A 22766-nucleotide genomic window follows, 5' to 3' on the forward strand; every position below is an offset into this window, starting at 1 on the left:
TTTTCCACATTAGTAGTCATAAAACAGGCAGGACACGGTGGCTCATACCTGTAATCCCAACATTTTGGGAGGCTGAGGCGGGTGGATCACTTGAGCTCAGGAGTTGAGACCAGCCTGGGCAACATGGTGAAACCCCATCTCTACTAAAAATACAAAAATTAGCTAGGCATGGTTGTGCATGTCTGTGGTCCCAGCTACCTGGGGGGCTGAGGCAGCAGGATTGCTTAAGCCTGGGAATTTGAGGCTGCAGTGAGCCATGTTCTTGCCACTGCTCCAGCCTGGGTGACAAAGCAAGACCCTGTCTCAAAAATTTTTTAAAAAGGCATAAAACAAACTTATTTCTGATACATGTGTCATGCAAAAGAATGTATTTATTTTCTATAAAAACATTACATTTTAGAATAATATTTAATAAAAGAAATAATAGAAAATTACCATTTTGCAATCATCATACAAATAATTGATTCAAGCAGCAGTCATCAATGGATGCTAAGATGCTTGAGTTCAAGTTTCACAGCGTATTTATCTAGTCTTAAAGTACTTCCCACAAATTAGAATAACAAAGATAAAAGTGGTAACTTTACAGTGGAGAAACCTGGCAGACACTACTTTAACCAAGAAAGGACATTCCAAGGGCATATGTCGTCAGGACCTCCTGAGGCTGTGTCATTGGCAAAAAATAATTCAAAAAAAGAAAAGAAAAAAATAAGGACATACCGGTAATTATGTGCCTCCTGATGTGAAGCACTGAGAAGGATACATTATCGCCTAATATGGTGTTCCCACCAAAAATTCCTAGCCTGAAACTGATCGTAAAAAAATAATCCAACCAGCCTGGGCACAGTGGCTTATGCCTGTAATCCCAGCACTTTGGGAGGCCTAGGTGGGAGAATCACTTGAGGCCAGCCTGGGCAATATGTTGAAACCCTGTCTCTTCAAAAAATAGGAAAAAATGAACTGAGTGTGGTGGCACACACCTATAGTCCCAGCTACTCAGGAGGGTGAAGTGGGAGGATTACTTGAGCCCAGAAAATTGAGGCTGCAGTGAGCTGTGGTGGTACCACTGCACTCTAGCCTGGGTTACAGAGTGAGACCAGGTCTCTTAAAAAAAAAAAAAAAGTCCGGTCACAGTGGCTCTCGCCTGTAATCCCAGCACTTTGGGAGGCCGAGGCGGGCAGATTACTTGAAACTAGGAGTTCCAGACCAGCCTGGCCAACAGAGAAACCCCGTCTCTACTAAAAATACAAAAATAAGCTGGGTGTGGTGGCGTGTGCCTGCAGTCCCAGCCAATCGAGAGGCTGAGGCAGGAGAATCATTTGAACCTGGGAGGTGGAGGTTGCAGTGAGCCGAGCTTGCGCCACTGCACTCCAGCCTGGGGGACAGAGTGAGACTCCCTATCAAAAAAAAAAAAAAAAAAAAAAAAATTGAAGAACTGTTCCATAACAAAGTAGATTAAAAAGCATGACAATTAAATACAATGCATGACCCTGAATCAGATTCTGGATGGAAAAGGTAATTATTTTTTCACAAATGATATTAAAGGAACAACTGGAGAAATTTGTATATGCATTGTCCAGTACCACATCATTGTTAAATTTTCAGAATATGATCACCGTGAGAGGTGAAGCCGGCTGGGCTTCTGGGTCCAGTGGGGACTTGGAGAACTTTTCTGTCTAGCTAAAGGATTGTAAATGCACCAATCAGCACTCTGTGTCTAGCTAAAGGTTTGTAAATGCACCAGTCGGCACTCTGTAAAAACAGATCAATCAGCGCTCTGTAAAATGGACCAATCAGCACTCTGTAAAACGGACCAATCAGTGTTCTATAAAATGGACCAATCAGCAGGATGTGGGTGGGGCCAAATAAGGGAATAAAAGCTGGCTGCCTGACCCAGCACCAGCAACCCGTTGGGGGCCTGTTGTGTGCTTTGTTATTTCAGTCCTGACAATAAGTCTTGCTGCTGCTTAGTCTCTGGGTCTGCACTACCTTTATGAGCTGTAATGCTCATTGCGAAGGTCTGCAGCTTCACTCCTTAAGTCAGCGAGACCACGAACCCACGGGGAGGGACGAACAACTCTAGACCTACCACTTTTGAGAGCTGTAACACTCACCACGAAGGTTTGTAGCTTCACTCCTGAAGTCAGCGAGGCCACGAACCCACGGGGACGGACGAACAACTCTAGACCTACCACTTTTGAGAGCTCTAACACTCACCGCGAAGGTTTGTAGCTTCACTCTTGAAGTCAGCGAGACCATGAACCCACCAGAAGGAAGAAACTCTGAACACATCTGAAGGAACAAACTCTGGCCACACTATCTTTAAGAACTGTAACACTCACCGCGAGGGTCCGAGGCTTCATTCTTGAAGTCAGTGAGACCAAGAACCACTGGAAGGAACCAATTCCGGACACAATTTGTTGCTAGCTATGTAATGCAAAGTCATGGTTTTTGTGAGATACAGGCTAAAATTATTTAGGGGTAAAGAACCATGATGTCTGCAGGTTACTCTCTAGTCATTAATATTTCATCAAAAGTGATAAAATAATTATATACATAAAGAGAGAAGAAATGACAATTTGTTAACAAGTGATGAACCTAGATGACAGATACAAGGGTACTGGTACTATATCTGTCGTTGATTTTTTTAAAAATAAAAATTTGAAAAATTCACATATATAGGCTAGGTGTGGTGAGTCACACCTGTAATCCCAGTGCTTTGGGAGACCGAGGTGGGTGGATTGCTTAAACTGAAGCATTTGAGGCCAGTCTGGGCAACATAGTGGGACCCCAACTCCACAAAAAATACGAAAATTAGCCAGGCGTTGGTGGCGTGCGCCTGTAGTCCCAGCTACTCGGAGACAGAGGTAGGAAAATCACTTGAGCCTCGGAGGTCCAGGATGGTCCAGCCATGACCCCACCACTGCACTCCAACCTATGTGACAGAGTAACACTGAAAAACAAACAAAAAAACCCACAAAGTCCAACAAACTCATAGAGTACTCAATAGCCCTGTTAAGAGACAGGCATTGTTTGTGAATGTCCCTAGTATGTTTTCTTTTTTTATTCCACTTCTCCTTTTACCCACTCTTGAACACTTCAACAAAAATTTTTTTTTTATTGAGATGGAGTTCAACTCTTGTTGCCCAGGCTGTAGTGCAACGGCACGATCTCAGCTCGCCATAACCTCTGCATCCCAGGTTCAAGAGATTCTGCTGCCTCAGCCTCTCAAGTAGCTGGGATTGCAGGTATGCACCACCAGGCCCAGCTAATTTTGTATTTTTAGTAGAAATGGGGTTTCTCTGTGTTGGTCAGGCTGGTCATGAACTCCCAACCTCGGGTGATCCGCCCACCTCGGCCTCCCAAAGTGCTGGGATTACAGGTGTGAGCCACTGCGCCCAACCACTTCAACAAATTTTTAATGATTTGTGAAGAGACAGACAGTAAAGCTCTAGGAAAGAATCCTACTTAAATTAAATCATTTTAAAATTGACAAAATCCTTTCATAGTTCAATAACCATCTCCTAATTTATAGGTTTAATAAATTCAGGCTTTTTGATAGTTGGGTTTCCTGAGGTTTTTTTGTTTGTTTTTTGAGACAGAGTCTTGCTGTGTCACCAAGGCTGGAGTGCAGTGGCATGATCTCGGCTCACTGCAACCTCCACCTCCAGCTTAAAGGGATATTCCTGCCTCAGCCTCCTGAATAGCTAGGACTACAGGTGTGTGCCACCACACCTGGCTATTTTTTTTTTTTTTTTTTGTATTTATAGTAGAGACAGCATTTTACCATGTTGGCCAGGCTGGTCTTGAACTCTTGACCTCAAGCAATCTGCCCGCCTTGGCCTCCCAAAGTGCTGGGCTTACAGGCATGCGCCACCACACAGACTGAGGGCTTTTTTTTTTTTTTTGTGACAGAGTCTCATTCTGTCGCCCAGGCTGGAGTGCAGTAGCGCAATCTCAGTCCCTGCACTGCAGCCTCCGCCTCCCTGGTTCAAGTGATTTTCCTGCCTCAGCCTCCCAAGTAGCTGGGACTACAAGCGCATGGCACCACACCCGGCTAATTTTTTACTTTTAGTAGAGATGGGGTTTCACCATGTTGGCCAGGCTGGTCTCAAACTCCTGATCCATCCGCCTCGGCCTCCCTAAGTGCTGAGATTACAGGCGTGAGCCACCGCACCCAGCCGAGTTTTATTTATCTTAGTAAAATATATATAGCATAAAAGTTACCATTTTAACTATTTTTAATGGCATTGAGTATATTCGCATTGTTGTGCAACCGTCACCGTTGTCCATCTCCAGAATTTTGCATCATCCCTTACTGAAACTATACTCATTAAACAATACTTCCCTATTGCTACTGTATATCTTTATATATTCTGCATATTAATCCCTTGTCAGATATGTGATTCACAAATATTTCTTCTCCATTTTGTTGTTTGCGTTTTTACTTTGATGCACAAAGTCGTTAATTTTGATGAAGTCTGCTTTGTTTTGTGTTCTGTGCTTTTGGTGTCATAGCCAAGAAATCATTTCTGTTTTGATTTTCAAAGTGGTGAGTAGCCATAGGTTTTTTTTTCCCTCACATTTAGAAAAGAAATGAGAATTCCAGTTATTTATCATCTGTGGCATGTGCAACTGACACATTTTGGTCGCAGCAGTGTGTAACTTCAAAATGAAAGTACATAAATTTTTTGTAACTAAATTATCACTGACCCATTTGCTGAAATGTAGTTCCTTTTTTTTTTTTTTTTTTTTTTTTGAGATGGAGTCTTGCTCTGTTGCCCAGGCTGGAGTGCAGTGGCGCAATATTGGCTCACTGCAACCTCCATCTCCCAGGTTCCAGCGATTCTTCTGCCTCAGCCTCCCGAGTAGTTGGGATTACAGGTGCGTGTCGTCATGCCCAGCTAATTTTTTTTTTTGTATTTTTAGTAGAGACGGGGTTTCTCCATGTTGGCCAGGCTGGTCTCGAACTCCTGACCTCATGATCTGCCCTCCTTGGCCTCCCAAAGTTCTGGGATTACAGACATGAGCCACTGCACCTGGCAAATGTAGTTCCTTTTAAGTCATCCTTTTCTCAGGGGATTTCCTTATGTGCTCCAAAGCAAATGCCTCAGTTTGTTTTGTTTTGTTTTGTTTCTGTTCAGGCCTCTTCATTTTGCCTGTCTTTTGTGAGATATCCACACTGCTAGGCACAGATGTCCTCTACTTGTGCCTGTCTCTGAAGACTCTAACTTGCCCTCTGGCCAGAGGGAGAAGGAGGAAACCTTGCCTCTTCCCCAGCCCCGATCCAGGTGCATTGAGCTTCCTGGCATAGATGCCTGTTTCAACTTCCTGCCCCAGGGTGGACATGGTGCTCGGTCCAGCAGGTGGCAGGAGGAAGAACCATTGTGAAAGGTGTCAAGACTACCATGGTAGGAGACAGAGATTAGAGTTCAATTCCAAATACAGCAAGGACAGTGGAAATTTATTAATATAACCAAGGAACAGAATGTGAGGTGTGTGCAAGGTCACTGGATGAAAAATTATTTAAAAAGAAACATCAAGGATAGAGGAAGTCTTGTTACACTGACTTAACGGGATTCTTGCTAAAGGTAGACCAAGTAATCAGACATCAAAGGTAGGTGCTTCCCTCTAAACTGATGTAGTATTCTTGCTATTTATTACTGGGCTATGCAAGCCCACCAAGCATGCAGACCATGGTCAAGGGCTGGTGAAGAAGAGGGCTCAAACTAACTAAAGTTTACTCAAGGAGCAAATTGTCGTCAGTCTCTCTCTCTCTCTCTTTTTTTTTTTTTCTGTTCAAAGAGAGAAGAGTCAATACAATACAGTGGACAGTACACCTTTTTTTTTTTTGTCATCCAGGCTGGAGTAGAGTGGCACGATCATATCTTATTGCAGCCTCCATCTTCTGGGCCCAAGTGGTCCTCCTACCCCAGCCTCCTGGGTAGCTGGCAGCACAAGTGTGTACTGCTATGACCTGACTAACTTTTTTATTTTTTGTAGAGCTCAAGCAATCCTCCTCCTAGGCCTCCCGAAGTGCTGGGATTACTGGCATGAACCACTGTGCCAGGCCCAATTTGATGCTTTTCTTGCAATTCAACGTATCAAATAAACATAATTTTAAAAAAACTCTCTCTCTTTACAAGGTGAAAGAATAAATTCTTTGAGATTTTCCAGAGGCCCTTTAGGAAACCTCAAATTCCATTCAAAATCAAGATTTCATTTAGAATTTGATTTGGGGGAGACAAAATTGTCAGAAATATCAAAAGATTTGAGCATTTAAGTAAATGAAATGTATGTATTACACTGTGAAACAATAGCCACCTATTTGACCAAAGTGACAGCAAAAGAATTCAAAAGTAGGCCAGGTGCAGTGGCTCACACCTGTTATCCCAGCACTTCAGGAGGCCAAGGTCGGAGGATCACGAGGTCAGGAGTTCAAGACCAGCCTGGCCAATATGGTGAAAACCCATCTATACTAAAAACACAAAAGTTAGCAGGGCATGGTGGCGTGTGCCTGTAGTCCCAGCTACTCAGAAGGCTGAGGCAGGAGAATCACTTGAACCTGGGAGGCAGAGGTTGCAGTGAGCCGAGATTGCACCATAGCACTCCAGCCTGGGCTACAGAGCGAGACTCTGTCTCATAAAAAAAAAGAATTCAAAAGTAATTATAGAAGATAAAACAGCCAGGCGTGGTGGCTCACACCTGTAATCCCAGCACTTTGGGAGGCAGAAGTGGGTGGATCATGAGGTCAGGAGATCGAGACCATCCTGGCTCACATGGTGAAACCCCATCTCTACTAAAAATACAAAAAAATTAGCTGGGCCTGGTGGCGGGCCCCTGTAGTCCCAGCTACTTGGGAGGCTGAGGCAGGAGAATGGCATGAACCCGGGAGGCGGAGCTTGCAGTGAGCTGAGATCACACCACTGCACTCCAGCCTGGACGACAGAGCAAGACTCCGTCTCAAAAAAAAAAAAAAAAAAAAAAAAAGAAGATAAAACAACTGTAAAGGAAACATAGCTTTTTTTTTTTTTTTTGATACGGGGTCTTACTCTGTTGCCCAGGTTGGAATGCAGTGGCATGATCTCAACTCACTGCAACCTCTGCATCCTGGGCTCAGGTGATTCTTTTGCCTGAATAGCTGGGATTACAGGTGCCCGCCACCATGCCCAGCTAATTTTTTGTATTTTTAGTAGAGATGAGGTTTCATTGTGTTGGCCAGGCTGGTCTCAAACTCCTGGCCTCAGGTGATCCGCCCACCTCGGCCTCCCAAAGTGCAGGCATTACAGGCGTGAGCCACGGCACCCGTCTCATAGCTCTTTTAAAAAGTGAAAAGTGTAGTCTTAAGTAATGAAGGACATAATCAAGGTTAACATAAAGCATAGAAAATTACTCTGATAAGACACAAAATCTTGGTTTCCTGGGCAGATCACTCAAAAGAGAAGGATAACCTCTTTCTCTTATAATCTCTTATTAAGAGCAGACCAATAATCCAAGGAAACTTTGTCATTTTTAATATAGAGAAAGCTAAATTCTAGTTTCACACCAGTGTACTTTTGGTGTACAATTTTACTCTTTCTAGTGTACTTTTTTTATTTTTTAAAACCCTTATAAATAAACCTATCCAATCTTAGTCAGCTTTGACCACGAGATAAAATTCCTTTTCCAAGATTCCTTTTCCACAAGCACTCTACAACTTTTTATATCCATTCAGTTTTTGTCTTCTACTTTTTATCTTTCTCATTCTGGAACAACCAGTCATTTTAATCCAGGATAAAATTACTCTCTTTTTCTCTTAACAGAAACACATCCTACATTGCTTGCATACTTTTTATGCAAAGTTGCTTCTCCTCACCCTTACAATTTCTAGTAGTTTTATTTACATATATTGATTATTATTTTTAACCATTAGTAACCTTTTTTTTAAACAGAGAAAACTAGAAAGTAGACAATTGTGGATTGTCTGTCACATACCAGCCGTCTGTGGCAGACTAGCATATTTTATGAATATATATCATCTGACAATTTTTATAGGTATATGCTTCTTCATAGTACAATTTTCCAATGTGGCAAAAAGAACATGTTTATTAATAGATGCAAATATATTTAGCTTGGCTGTACCATATAAAAATGAGAAACCAGAAGTATATAAAATTAAACTTATGCTTAATAATGAATGTTTCAGTAGTTTATCTTACTTAGAAATGATCTACATATTTAATGGATATCTATTATTTAACTTAGCATAACTCTTAGGTTCCAAGTTACCAAAAAGATTTTGGAAACTATTTTCAGGCAGACATACCATTAAACATAGCTAGCCATCATCTCACGTTATTTCTCTGTTAAGTACTTTTATAGTCTACGCCTGTTAGAAAAGTATCGCATAAGCAAAAACCTAAAAAAGGTTCAATACATTGGTTTTTTTGTTTTACTGCTGTGCTTGATATGCATAAAGTAACGAATATCAAGTGACTCATTTCTACTACATCATTACTTGTACATTTGTTCTTAGAGTGAATTTATAATTTTTATAATCTTTTTGTTGTTGTTTTGAGCTACGGTCTTACTCCATTGCCTGGCTGGAGTGAATGGCATGATATCCTCTCACTGCAGCCTCGACCTCCCAGGCTCAGGTGATCCTCCCACCTTGGCCTCTGGGGTAGCTGGGACGACAGGCGCATGCCACCATGCCTGGCTAATTTTTTGTATTTTTTGTAGAGACAGGGTCTTACTATATTGCCCAGGCTGGTGTTGAGCTCCTGGGCTCAGGCAATCTGCCCACCTTGGCCCCCAAAGTCCTGGGATTACAGGCATGAACCACCACACCTGGCCAATTTTTATAATCTTAAATATCTAGTAAATATAATATTACCTCACTTGACTAGTAACCCCAAGTAGAATAAAAATGAGCATATCATACTTAACGATGAAAATTATAAGACATACTCATTTTTATTAAGCCAGTAATACCAAATTAGTCTTATTTATCAAAGATTTACTCAATACATGTAAACTTGAAAAACATTTGGGTTAGTTCTTATATTTCTAAGAGTTTTAGGAATATTAACTTTACTTAAGCATGTATTTATCTCTAAGTCAATTTAAACAGCATTCTTTTATAGGATTTTAGAAATTAATTTGATGAGGCCAGGCGTGGTGGCTCACGTCTGTAATCCCAACACTTTGGGAGGCCAAGGCAAGTGGATCACTTGAGGCCAGGAGTTTGAGACCAGCCTGGCCGGCATGGTGAAACTCTGTCTCTACTAAAAAATAAGAGAGGCCAGGTCTGGTGGCTCATGCCTGTAATCCCAGCACTCTGGGAGGCTGAGGTGGGAGGATCACCTGAGGTCAGGAGTTCAAGGCCAGCCTGGCCAACATGGCGAAACCCTATCTCTACTAAAAATACAGAAATTAGCTGGGTGTTGTTGTACACACCTGTGATCCCAGCTACTCAGGAGGCAGAGGCAGGAGAATTGCTCCAACCCAGGAGGCAGAGGTTGCAGTTAGCCAATATTGCACCACTGCACTCCAGCCTAGGCAACAGAGTGAGACTACGTCTCAAAAAAAAAAAAAAAAAAAAAAAAAGAGAGAGAGAGACAATACAAATCTGTCCATTTGGTTTTTAATTTTTAATTTTTATTTATTTATTTTTTTACAGAGTTTTGCTGTTTTGCCCAGGCTGAAGTGGCACAATCTCAGCTCACTGCAACCTCCACCCCCTGGGTTCAAGTGATTCTTCTGCCTCAGCCTCCTAAGTAGCTGGGCGCCCACCACCATGTCCAGCTAATTTTTGTATTTTTAGTAGAGATGAGGTTTTGCCATGTTGGCCAGGCCAGTCTCGAACTCCTGGCCTCATATGATTCACCCGCCTCTGCCTCCCAAAGTGTTAGGATTACAGGCGTGAGCCACCGAGCCCAGCCTGTCCTTACATCTTAAGAATCAAAATCAAAAGTGCTTCAACAGATTGTCGTTTGCTGCCCTTCTTCAGGAGCCAGACTCATCAACGTGATCCCTAATCAGTCAGGAGTGAAGGCAAAGTCTTCAAAGGTGAACACTTGAGGTCCTGGGTGAGCAGTTTTGGGAGTCCATTGATGAATCTGATCCTATTTGAGTCACAACACCATAACAGTTCAGGAAAAAATTATTCTGACACTTGTTACAATGATAAGGAAGACTTTATTCAGGACAATTACAATAGGTATCAAGACTCAATAGAGTAGAGAGACAGGGCTCAATTCCAAATACAGCAAGGACAAGTGGGGATTTATAACCAACTTTCAGAGTTGTGGAATCTATGGATGGAAATTATGAAGATGAGACATCAACGGCAGGGAAATTCCTTTTTTTTTTTTTTTTTTCGTTTTTGAGACAAGGTCTTGCTCTGTTACTGTCACTCAGGCTGGAGTGCAGTGGCACAATCATGGCTCACTGCAGCCTTGACCTCCTGGGCTCAAGCAATCCTTTCACCTCAGCCTCCTGAGTAGCTGGGACCACAGGTGTGTACCACCATGCCTAACTAATTTTTTGATTTTGTTTTTTTTTTTTTAGAGATGAGGTCTTGCTGTGTTACCCACACTGGTCTTGAACTCTTGGCCTCAAATGATCCTCCGGCCTGGCACTCCCAAAGTGTTGAGATTACAGGCGTAAGCCTCCATGCCCAGCCTACAGTAGGGTGATTATTGTTAAACCAACTTAAACAGGGCTCTTGCTAATGCAGGCCAGGGTGATCAGGTATTAAGGATGGGAGATTCTCTCTATACTGACTTAGTAGAATTCATGATACAACTGAACTATGCAGGCCTGGCAACGATGGGAGCCAACATTGAGGCTAATTGAAAGGAGAGGAGAATTCAGAGGATTTTTTTTTTTTTTTCGAGATGGGGTCTCACTATGTTGCCCAGGCTGGAACGCAATGGTGAGATCTCAGCTCACTGCAACCTTCGCCTCCTGGGTTTAAGTGATTCTCCTACCTCAGCCACCCTTGTAGCTGGGATTACAGGTGTGTGCCACCACATCCGGCTAATTTATTTTTATTTTTTTGTATTTTTAGTAGAGACAGGTTTTCACCACGTTGGGCACACTGGTCTCAAACTCCTGGCCTCCAGTGATCTGCCCACCTCAGCCTCCCAAAGTGCTGGGTTTACAGGCATGAGTCACCATGCCCGGCCCATTCAGAGGATCTTGACTAAAATTTGATCAAGGAGAGTCTTTGCCAGTCCCTACAAAGGGGGGTCCGTATTTTCATTTTGCACTAGACCCCACAAATTGTGTAGCCTGTCCTGTACATAGCCCAGGTAGCATGAATATGTACACTATTTGTTTCCTTGGGATTCTATTTCCTCAGGCATTAGCTGGCAAAAAGTTTAGCCTGAGCATTCTTCTTGCCACAATCTGGTCTCCAGATCTCCTAGTGAACACATGCTTGGACAAAGCCAAGCACTTATCTCCCAAGAATGAAATAATTTTTAGCTATGGATTAGTTCCAATTCAGTTTATGCAGGAAAATATTTTCTATCTCTAGAGTGGCATGGTTCAGTTGATAATGTGCAAATTTAAATGACTAAGCAGAATGTTAACATCTCAGTTCGAAGGATCTGAGTTTGTGTAACTTGCTGATTCATGGCTTCTTCTGAAGAATTGGGAATTAACTGGCTTTAGGTTTATATTACTAAAAAGTTTACCAAAGTGTGGCTGGGCATGGTGGCTCACACCTGTAATCCCAGCTACTCAGGAGGCTGAGGCAGGAGAATCACTTGATCCCGGGAAGCAGAGGTTGCAGTGAGCCGAGACTGTGCCATTGCACTCCAGCCTGGGTGACAGAACAAAACTCTGTCTCAAAAAAAAAAAAAAAAGTTTACCAAAGTGAACAGAAATAAGGAGTTGACCTAAGGACAAATTTCAGTTCTTTACCCCCACCCAGAATGCAGAAGCAATCCCCCGAATTGCAGTTTTCCAGCTTCAAATACTCAAAGAGCCAGCCTCCATCAGCCCCTGATAGCAAAGCTTTTGCTGCTGTAATTGTTATACTAAGATTCTTTGATTTTATTTTCGCCAAGCTTTATAGTATGCACTTTTCCTTTGAGTCACACTTTTCGGCCTTTGGAACTTGCCCTATGCTATGGTTTGAATGTGTCCCCCAAAGTTCATGTGTCGGGAAATTAATCCCCAGTGCAACAGTGTTGGGAGGTGGGGCCTAATAAGTGGTGATTATGATATGAGGGCTCTGTCCACATGAAGGGGGTTGGTTAGTTATTGTGAGAGTGGGCTTCTTATAAAGCGTGTTTGGCCCCTCCTGCTCTCTCACACATGCTCTCTTGCCCTTCTGCCATGGGATAACATAGTAAGAGGGTCCTTGGCAGATGGAGGCCCTTGACCTAGGACTTCTTGGCCTTCAGAACTGTAAGAAATAACTTAAAAATAATAATAACAAATTGCCCAGTCTGTGGTATTATGTTATAGCAGTGGCTCATATCTGTAATCCCAGCACTTTGGGAGGCCAAGGCAGGTGGGTCACTTAAGGTCAAGAATTCGAGACCAGCCTGGCCAACATGGTGAAACCCCATCTCTACTAAAAATATGAAAATTAGGGAGGAGCCAAGATGGCCGAATAGGAACAGCTCCGGTCTACAGCTCCCAGCGCGAGCGACGCAGAAGACGGGTGATTTCTGCATTTCCATCTGAGGTACCGTGTTCATCTCACTAGGTAGTGCCAGACAGTGGGCGCAGGTCAGTGGGTGAGTGCACCGTGCGCCAGCCGAAGCAGGGGCGAGGCATTGCCTCACTCGGGAAGCGCAAGGGGTCAGGGAGTTCCCCTTCCAGGGGTGACAGACGGCACCTGGAAAATCGGGCCACTCCCACCCGAATACTGTGCTTTTCCGACGGGCTTAGGAAACGGTGCCCCAGGAGAGTATAGCCCGCACCTGGCTCAGAGGGTCCTATGCCCACGGAGTCTCGCTGATTGCTAGCACAGCAGTCTGAGATCAAACAGCAAGTCGGCAGCGAGGCTGGGGGAGGGGCGCCCGCCATTGCCCAGGCTCGCTTAGGTAAACAAAGCAGCCTGGAAGCTTGAACTGGGTGGAGCCCACCACAGCTCAAGGAGGCCTGCCTGCCTCTGTAGGCTCCACCTCTGGGGGCAGGACACAGACAAACAAAAAGACAGCAGTAACCTCTGCAGACTTAAATGTCCCTGTCTGACAGCTGTGAGGAGAGCAGTGGTTCTCCCAGCACGCAGCTGGAGATCTGAGAACGGGCTGACTGCCTCCTCAAGTGGGTCCCTGACCCCTGACCCCCGAGCAGCCTAACTGGGAGGCACCCCCCAGCAGGGGCAGACTGACACCTCACACGGCCGGCCAGGTACTCCAACAGACCTGCAGCTGAGGGTTCTGTCTGTTAGAAGGAAAACTAACAGAAAGGACATCCACACCAAAAACCCATCTGTACATCACCATCATCAAAGACCAAAAGTAGATAAAACCACAAAGATGGGGAAAAAACAGAGCAGAAAAACTGGAAACTCTAAAAACCAGAGTACCTCTCCTCCTCCAAAGGAATGCAGTTCCTCACCAGCAACAGAACAAAGCTGGACGGAGAATGACTTTGACGAGCTGAGAGAAGAAGGCTTCAGACGATCAAATTACTCCGAGCTACGGGAGGATATTCAAACCAAAGGCAAAGAAGTTGAAAACTTTGAAAAAAATTTAGAAGAATGTATAACTAGAATAACCAATACAGAGAAGTGCTTAAAGGAGCTGATGGAGCTGAAAACCAAGGCTCGAGAACTACGTGAAGAATGCAGAAGCCTCAGGAGCCGATGCGATCAAATGGAAGAAAGGGTATCAGCCCTGGAAGATGAAATGAATGAAATGAAGCGAGAAGGGAAGTTTAGAGAAAAAAGAATAAAAAGAAACGAGCAAAGCCTCCAAGAAATGTGGGACTATGTGAAAAGACCAAATCTACGTCTGATTGGTGTACCTGAAAGTGACGGGGAGAATGGAAACAAGTTGGAAAACACTCTGCAGGATATTATCCAGGAGAACTTCCCCAATCTAGCAAGGCAGGCCAACATTCAGATTCAGGAAATACAGAGAACGCCACAAAGATACTCCTCGAGAAGAGCAACTCCAAGACACATAATTGTCAGATTCACCAAAGTTGAAATGAAGGAAAAAATGTTAAGGGCAGCCAGAGAGAAAGGTCGGGTTACCATCAAAGGGAAGCCCATCAGACTAACAGCGGATCTCTCGGCAGAAACCCTACAAGCCAGAAGAGAGTGGGGGCCAATATTCAACATTCTTAAAGAAAAGAATTTTCAACCCAGAATTTCATATCCTGCCAAACTAAGCTTCATAAGTGAAGGAGAAATAAAATACTTTACAGACAAGCAAATGCTGAGAGATTTTGTCACCACCAGGCCTGCCCTAAAAGAGCTCCTGAAGGAAGCGCTAAACATGGAAAGGCACAACCGGTACCAGCCACTGCAAAATCATACCGAAATGTAAAGAACATCGAGACTAGGAAGAGACTGCATCAACTAACGAGCAAAATATCCAGCTAACATCATAATGACAGGATCAAATTCACACATAACAATATTAACTTTAAATGTAAATGGACTAAATGCTCCAATTAAAAGACACAGACTGGCAAACTGGATAAAGACTCAAGACCCATCAGTGTGCTGTATTCAGGAAACCCATCTCACATGCAGAGACACACATAGGCTCAAAATAAAAGGATGGAGGAAGATCTACCAAGCAAATGGAAAACAAAAAAAGGCAGGGGTTGCAATCCTAGTCTCTGATAAAACAGACTTTAAACCAACAAAGATCAAAAGAGACAAAGAAGGCCATTACATAATGGTAAAGGGATTAATTCAACAAGAAGAGCTAACTATCCTAAATATATATGCACCCAATACAGGAGCACCCAGATTCATAAAGCAAGTCCTGAGTGACCTACAAAGAGACTTAGACTCCCACACATTAATAATGGGAGACTTTAACACCCCACTATCAACATTAGACAGATCAACGAGACAGAAAGTCAACAAGGATACCCAGGAATTGAACTCAGCTCTGCACCAAGCGGACCTAATAGACATCTACAGAACTCTCCACCCCAAATCAACAGAATATACATTTTTTTCAGCACTACACCACACCTATTCCAAAATTGACCATATACTTGGAAGTAAAGCTCTCCTCAATAAATGTAAAAGAACAGAAATTATAACAAACTATCTCTCAGATCACAGTGCAATCAAGCTAGAACCCAGGATTAAGAATCTCACTCAAAACCACTCAACTATGTGGAAACTGAACAACCTGCTCCTGAATGACTACTGGGTACATAACAAAATGAAGGCAGAAATAAAGATGTTCTTTGAAACCAACGAGAACCAAGACACAACATACCAGAAACTCTGGGATGCATTCAAAGCAGTGTGTAGAGGGAAATTTATAGCACTAAATGCCCATAAGAGAAAGCAGGTAAGATCCAAAATTGACACCCTAACATCACAATTAAAAGAACTAGAAAAGCAAGAGCAAACACATTCAAAAGCTAGCAGAAGGCAAGAAATAACTAAAATCAGAGCAGAACTGAAGGAAATAGAGACACAAAAAACCCTTCAAAAAATAAATGAATCCAGGAGCTGGTTTTTTGAAAGGATCAACAAAATTGATAGACCGCTAGCAAGATTAATAAAGAAAAAAAGAGAGAAGAATCAAATAGATGCAATAAAAAATGATAAAGGGGATATCACCACTGATCCCACAGAAATACAAACTACCATCAGAGAATATTACAAACACCTCTATGCAAATAAACTAGAAAATCTAGAAGAAATGGATAAATTCCTCAACACATACACCCTCCCAAGACTAAACCAGGAAGAAGTTGAATCTCTGAATAGACCAATAACAGGAGCTGAAATTGTGGCAATAATCAATAGCTTACCAACCAAAAAAAGTCCAGGTCCAGATGGATTCACAGCCGAATTCTACCAGAGGTACAAGGAGGAGCTGGTACCATTCCTTCTGAAACTATTCCAATCAATAGAAAAAGAGGGAATCCTCCCTAACTCATTTTATGAGGCCAGCATCATCCTGATACCAAAGCCTGGCAGAGACACAACAAAAAAAGAGAATTTTAGACCAATATCCTTGATGAACATTGATGCAAAAATCCTCAATAAAATACTGGCAAACAGAATCCAGCAGCACATCAAAAAGCTTATCCACCATGATCAAGTGGGCTTCATCCCTGGGATGCAAGGCTGGTTCAATATACGCAAATCAATAAATGTAATCCAGCATATAAACAGAACCAAAGACAAAAACCACGTGATTATCTCAATAGATGCAGAAAAGGCCTTTGACAAAATTCAACAACTCTTCATGCTAAAAACTCTCAATAAATTAGGAATTGATGGGACGTATCTCAAAATAATAAGAGCTATTTATGACAAACCCACAGCCAATATCGTACTGAATGGGCAAAAACTGGAAGCATTCCCTTTGAAAACTGGCACAAGACAGGGATGCCCTCTCTCACCACTTCTATTCAACATAGTGTTGGAAGTTCTGGCCAGGGCAATTAGGCAGGAGAAGGAAATCAAGGGTATTCAATTAGGAAAAGAGGAAGTCAAATTGTCCCTGTTTGCAGATGACATGATAGTATATCTAGAAAACCCCATTGTCTCAGCCCAAAATCTCCTTAAGCTGATAAGCAACTTCAGCCAAGTCTCAGGATACAAAATCAATGTGCAAAAATCACAAGCATTCTTATACATCAATAACAGACAAACAGAGAGCCAAATCATGAGTGAACTCCCATTCACAATTGCTTCAAAGAGAATAAAATACCTAGGAATCCAACTTACAAGGGATGTGAAAGACCTCTTCAAGGAGAACTACAAACCACTGCTCAAGGAAATAAAAGAGGATACAAACAAATGGAAGAACATTCCATGCTCATGGGTAGGAAGAATCAATATCATGAAAATGGCCATCCTTCCCAAGGTAATTTACAGATTCAATGCCATCCCCATCAAGCTACCAATGACTTTCTTCACAGAATTGGAAAAAACTACTTTAAAGTTCATATGGAACCAAAAAAGAGCCCGCATCGCCAAGTCAATCCTAAGCCAAAAGAACAAAGCTGGAGGCATCACACTACCTGACTTCAAACTATACTACAAGGCTACAGTAACCAAAACAGCATGGTACTGGTACCAAAACAGAGATATAGATCAATGGAACAGAACAGAGCCGTCAGAAATAATGCCACATATCTACAAGTATCTGATCTTTGACAAACCTGACAAAAACAAGAAATGGGGAAAGGATTCCCTATTTAATAAATGGTGCTGGGAAAACTGGCTAGCCGTATGTAGAAAGCTGAAACTGGATCCCTTCCTTACACCTTATACAAAAATCAATTCAAGATGGATTAAAGCCTTAAATGTTAGACCTAAAACCATAAAAACCCTAGAAGAAAACCTAGGCAATACCATTCAGGACATAGGCATGGGCAAGGACTTCATGTCTAAAACACCAAAAGCAATGGCAACAAAAGCCAAAATTGACAAATGGGATCTAATTAAACTAAAGAGCTTCTGCACAGCAAAAGAAACTACCCTCAGAGTGAACAGACAACCTACAAAATGGGAGAAAATTTTCGCAACCTACTCATCTGACAAAGGGCTAATATCCAGAATCTACAATGAACTCCAACAAATTTACAAGAAAAAAACAAACAACCCCATCAAAAAGTGGGCGAAGGACATGAACAGACACTTCTCAAAAGAAGACATTTATGCAGCCAAAAAACACATGAAAAAATGCTCACCATCACTGGCCATCAGAGAAATGCAAATCAAAACCACAATGAGATACCATCTCACACCAGTTAGAATGGCAATCATTAAAAAGTCAGGAAACAACAGGTGCTGGAGAGGATGTGGAGAAATAGGAACACTTTTACACTGTTGGTGGGACTGTAAACTAGTTCAACCCTTGTGGAAGTCAGTGTGGTGATTCCTCAGGGATCTAGAACTAGAAATTCCATTCGACCCAGCCATCCCATTACTGGGTATATACCCAAAGGACTATAAATCATGCTGCTATAAAGACACATGCACACGTATGTTTATTGCGGCATTATTCACAATAGCAAAGACTTGGAACCAACCCAAATGTCCAACAATGATAGACTGGATTAAGAAAATGTGGCACATATACACCATGGAATACTATGCAGCCATAAAAAATGATGAGTTCACGTCCTTTGTAGGGACATGGATGAAATTGGAAATCATCATTCTCAGTAAACTATCGCAAGAACAAAAAACCAAACACCGCATATTCTCACTCATAGGTGGGAAGTGAACAATGAGAACACATGGACACAGGAAGGGGAACATCACACTCTGGGGACTGTTGTGGGGTGGGGGGAGGGGGGAGGGATAGCATTGGGAGATATACCTAATGCTAGATGACGAGTTGGTGGGTGCAGCGCACCAGCATGGCACATGTATACATATGTAACTTACCTGCACATTGCGCACATGTACCATAAAACCTAAAGTATAATAATAATAATAATAATAATAATAAAAGAAAAAAAATAACTTACGTAAAAACTTTCAGATCAGAAAAAAAATAAAATAAAAAAATAAATAAAAATGGAAAAAAAAAAAAATATGAAAATTAGCCAGGCGTGGTGGTGCATGCCTGTAACCCCAGCTACTCGAGAGGCTGAGGCAGGAGAATTGCTTGAACCCAGGAGGCAGAGATTGCAGTGGGCTGAGATCACACCATTGCAATCCAACCTGGGCGATAGAGCGAGACTCCATCTCAAAAAAAAAAAAAAAAAAAAAAAAGGCAGGGTGCGGTAGCTCACGTCTGTAATCCCAGCACTTTGGGAGGCCGAGGCGGGCGGATCACAAGGTCAGGTGTTCGAGACCAGCCTGACCAACATGGTGAAACCTCGTCTCTACTAAAAATACAAAAATTAGCTGGGCGTGGTGGCGTGTGCCTGTAGTCCCAGCTACTCAGGAGGCTGAGGCAGAAGAGTCACTTGAATCTTGCCGGGCAGAAGTTGCAGTGAGCCGAGATTGCACCACTGCACTCCAGCCTGGGAGACAGAGCGAAACTCTGTCTCAAAAAAAAAAAAAAAAAGAACAGAAAAAGGACAGGTCTAGTTTTGTTTAAACATGCCCCAGGAATAAAGACCTGTTTTTAACTGTAGGCTGCTTTTGAATTAAGTTCAGTTCTGAGAATTGAATTCATTCAGATTAACCCTAGAGACCTCAAGGTTACTAGATTCCTAAAAGCTACTCACCTCCACAAGACCCAAATCGGGTAAGCCTGGAAGTTGACAAAGCAACAAAAGTGGATCCTGACTCTAGAAATTCAAAGCAGCTCTTGACTCTCTAGACAACTTCAGTTTCCTCCAGGACTCACATGGAAGCAAGCCAAGTAGTTATTACATATCTAATTCAGTGTTTGAGTGAAATATGAGAGTGTTGTATTGGGTTAAAGGGCATAGGAAATCCTTTTCGTCACATCACCATGGCTCTTCATTTTATATTCTTTGAATAAGGAAGATTCCAGAAGTTACCCTCTCAACACAAATCACAATGGCTTCCACGATGGGCAGTGATGCTTGAGAAATGTCATGTTGATTAACACTCAGACTTTTTGAACTATGCATCAATGTATTTGTGTAAAATACGACTATAAGGGCACTTCATGCAAAGATGTCTACAAACATTTTCATTTTCTTGTAAATAATTACTGGAAAGGGAAAAAAAGCAATTAGAAGGAAGGACTTCAGCATCCTAAGTTCTTGTGCCCTGTCCAAATCTGCTTTCTAAAGTCTCTATGGGAAAACCAGAAATATCATTTTAATGGCCTGGGTGGGTTGTTGCATTATAAGTATACAGAGCAGTATGTTGAGAAAGCTTAGTGCTCTGAATCACCCAATGTACTTTATACATTTATTTAGAGAAGAATAGTTTAGTTTTAATTATTTATGATAATAGCTCTCAATGCACTAGTAAATGTCCTTTGGTGCATATTTTGTAAAAGTAATGAAGTCTTTGTAATGTGAGCTTTCTCTTCAGCTGTAAGCTGCCCTCTTTTTTTGCTGAAGAACCAGGGCAGCAGAGTATGTTTGTGTTTGTGTATAAGTGTGTGTATAAATTACCAGGCTTGAGGTTTAGCAAAATGCTATTGAACCTAATTGAGGATTTCTAAGAATTATTCCTGGATGTACTCACTGTCCCATCTCCCAATCATCCTCTCTTACAGCCATAGCCTTAGCAACTTGGCCAGAGAAGACAACACCGTGAGGGAGATGAGCAGCCTGTCTGAATATTTGTTTTTGTTGTTTTCTTTCAGTGTTTTTCTTATTGTTCTTCCTCTGTTGCAATAATCTATGATATTGTAATAAGACACATAGCTAGAAAGAATATAAATCTATTGTATTTCCCTCTGGCCTAAGTTATATATACTATAGCTTATGGATAAGTCTTATTATGTCAAGGAATCTTCTGTTTTTTTCTTTTTTCTTTTTTTTTTTTTTTTGAGACAGAGTCTTGCTTTGTCACCCAGGCTGGCTTGCAGTAGTGTGATCTCGGCTCACTGCAACCTCTGCCTCCTGGGTTCAAGCTATTCTCCTGCCTCAGCCTCCTGCATAGCTGGGATTACAGGCACGCACCACCATGCCTGGCTAATTTTTGTATTTTTAGTAGAGATGGGGTTTCACCATGTTGGCCAGGATGGTCTCAATCTCTTGACCTCATGATCTGCCCACCTCAGCCTCCCAAAGTGCTGGGATTACAGGCATGAAGCACCGCGCCCAGCGTAATTGCCTTATTTTCAAATGAGATCCTAAACTAATCAGTCATTCAGAGAGAACAATAGTTCTGGCAATGTCAAAATTATCCACCTACAGATTAGACATGGCTTCTGCGTGAGTGAAACATACTGATCAGCTTTGCTTCTTGTCTCTAGAAAAAAAAAATAAAGAGCCTTTCAGACATTAGATTTGAAGTAAATGGGCCACCCATGAGTTAAAACCAATGGGAGAAATCAGATAATCTGGATGGAAATCTGGGGGCTGATTCTTGTGGGACAAATGCAGTGCCTCGTTCCTGAAACAACAATGCCAGAAGGGACATATGGAGAACGTGTCAGACTGAAGGCACCCTGCTCCATGTGGATGGGCACAAAATCGGCGGCAACTTCTAAAATGCGTGGCAATGCCACCTGCCCATCAAGGTTAGAATGTCGGTTCACAGATGCAACAGAAAAGATAAGATTGATCATGAAAATTGCTTTAACACTTCTTTTCTTTTTCTTTTTCTTCCTTTCTTTTTTCTTTTTTTTTTGAGACAGAGTCTCACTCTGTTGCCCAGGCTGGAGTGCAGCGGCACAATCTCGGCTCACTGCAACCTCTGCCTCCCAGGTTCAAGCTAATTCTCCTGCCTCAGCCTCCTGAGTAGCTGGGATTACAGGCACATCCCACCATGCCCAGCTGATTTTTGTATTTTTAGTAGAGATGGGATTTCACCATGTTGGCCAGGCTGGTCTCGAACTCCTAACCTCAGGTGATTCTCCTGCCTTGGCCTCCCAAAGTGCTGGGATTATAGGTGTGAGCCATTGCACCCAGCTTTAACATTTCTATCTACAAAGTTTTCTTGTTAAATGGAAGAGGACTATTGCAGTCATCTATTGCCATGTAACAGATATCCCAAAACTTAATGGCTTAAACCATATCATTTTATTTATTTGCTTACAATTCATGTTAAAATTCATTAGTTCATCATGAGATCCCTCCACCAAGAAAAAAACACAACTGTATTGATCACCTCTGGAGGATCCTAGGGAAACAACTGGCTAATTTAAAATCTGTTTAGATCCTTTTGTAGTTCATAGGCGTGGTAATTGGGTGTTCACATGCACGTGTGAGATGTGCCATGCTCCAGCCTTGTTACAACATCAGCATGTTACCCATCTAACATGAAAACAAATAAAACAAAATAAAATTGGGTTAATAGAGAGACAGAATTAAGAATTTATCTTGTCTTTACATATAAACCTGTCAGCATTAAAGAAACATTTGTCTACAAAAGTATTTCAGATAAAAAAGAAGCAATTTTTAAAATCACCATTTGTAACCCCTAATTAGCTACTGACCCTAGACAATGACTATCAATGTCTGATAATGTCATAAGAAGAGACTTTTGAGCATTATCATGTGCCTCCTGATAGATGTGTGCAACATCACCCATTAAGTTGTGTTGCCAACGATAACAACAAACAAAGTGTTGAATCTGATCAGGCCTTTAGTTCTAACTACCATTTCACAGGAAATAACAAGGAACACTGTAACACATTTTCTTTAAAAAACAGTATAAGGATGGAATCAGCAAAATCTAGACTATAGGAAACTCAGTAGGTCAAGAAACCAAGTTTCTTCAATAAAAAAATTTAAAAGAGAGTGATGAGGTGGATGGTAAATGGGTGCAGATGTGGGGAGAAAGTTAAAATACTTAGCAGTGAATTGCAATGCATGGGCCTTATTTGGATCCAAACAAAAACTGTAAAAGAAGAAGAAAGCCAGCGGATCACACCTGTAATCCCAGAACTTTGAAAGGCCAAGTGGATCACTTGAGCTCAGGAGTTCAAGACCAGCCTAGGCAACATGGTAAAACCCTGTCTGTACAAAAAGTACAAAAATTAGCCAGGCATGGTGGT

General features: G+C 42.1%; 1 non-coding gene across 1 annotated transcript; it reads left to right on the top strand.

Annotated features, from left to right (window-relative positions):
- Nucleotides 1–21925: 21925 nt before the first annotated feature.
- Nucleotides 21926–22029, top strand: LOC112133300 (small nucleolar RNA U13). The gene has a single exon (XR_002914967.2). It is a non-coding gene; the product is annotated as a small nucleolar RNA U13 (small nucleolar RNA).
- Nucleotides 22030–22766: the final 737 nt, after the last annotated feature.

This window comes from Pongo abelii, chromosome 3 (genome assembly GCF_028885655.2).
Source record: "Pongo abelii isolate AG06213 chromosome 3, NHGRI_mPonAbe1-v2.0_pri, whole genome shotgun sequence".
Taxonomy (NCBI): Eukaryota; Metazoa; Chordata; class Mammalia; order Primates; family Hominidae; genus Pongo; species Pongo abelii.